The sequence below is a fragment of the Penaeus monodon genome, chromosome 19, assembly GCF_015228065.2.
Source record: "Penaeus monodon isolate SGIC_2016 chromosome 19, NSTDA_Pmon_1, whole genome shotgun sequence".
NCBI classification, from domain to species: Eukaryota; Metazoa; Arthropoda; class Malacostraca; order Decapoda; family Penaeidae; genus Penaeus; species Penaeus monodon.
The window spans coordinates 3940373-3941287 of NC_051404.1; the positions used below are offsets into that span (position 1 = coordinate 3940373).

The following is a 915-nucleotide window of genomic DNA, read 5'->3' on the forward strand; positions in this document are numbered from 1 at the left end:
CAGTGCATATCCAAATGCCAAAAATTCGTCTTCCACTTAAAACCGAGTGCCATAATGACCATATTTCCTAACCGAAATCACTATGAGTATGCAGTGTGGAAAAAAAATCTATAAATATCTTTTTCAACCCACTTATTCAAAAAACTCAAAAAAATACCTGCAGAGAAGCGATGCCACAGTAGGGTCTGTTTCAGCTTCTTTACTGTTACAAATTAATAGTGATTTTATAGACTTTTCCCGTGCTTTTTTGGGGGTGTCTTTAAGCTAAGCCTCCAGCCGCAGCACAAGCGAGTGACGACCGACTGCGTACTCAGCTTGATGTGCGAAGTTATATAACCACTCGCGATGATACTCGACATAACCTTGAAGTAGTTGCTACTAGCTACATTTTCGTTCTGACCAGATGTTTTATTTATTGATTATTTGTTTGTCAGCGATCTGGTCTTAAGACTTTTATTGTAAAACATGTTGGGTAATATCATTTTAACTTGACTAAATCGTCAAATAATAGTTTTTGGACAATGTGATATATTTATTATGAGTGAACATACCTCGAATGCAGTTTTATGAGTACCTGAGCCGACATCTTTTTGCGGTGCATTATACATCATGCATTTCATTCACACGTTTCATTAGGGAGATTCACAAAACCTAAAGCGAAAATGATAAAGAAAACAGCTCTTAACTGTCTCATTTTCAAGCGTATTGAAAGTTTTCGTTCTCATTTATATAAAAAAGAAGAAATACAGAAAGTAAGATATTGGACACATCATGACAGTGCCACTGATAAGGGGAGGGTCATTATGAGAAGGCGGTGCTGTGGCTGGAAGGAGAAAGGTGTGTGCTTAAGATGATTACGCACCTTTTGCAGGAAGATAGGCGAGGGAGGTGATGGAGCAACTGCACTGATGGTGA

At 38.1% G+C, this 915-nt stretch overlaps 1 protein-coding gene and 1 long non-coding RNA gene across 2 annotated transcripts in view; one reads left to right on the top strand and one right to left on the bottom strand.

The window, feature by feature from the left end:
* Window positions 1–324, bottom strand: part of LOC119584983 — a 7586-nt gene extending 7262 nt beyond the window's left edge. The window contains exon 1 of the mRNA XM_037933592.1: window positions 158–324. The gene's annotated coding sequence lies outside the window, so the exon portion shown is untranslated. The remainder of the gene's footprint in view (window positions 1–157) is intronic.
* The window catches only part of LOC119584987, a 25600-nt gene that overhangs the window by 14075 nt on the left and 10610 nt on the right, over window positions 1–915 (top strand). The window lies entirely within an intron of this gene.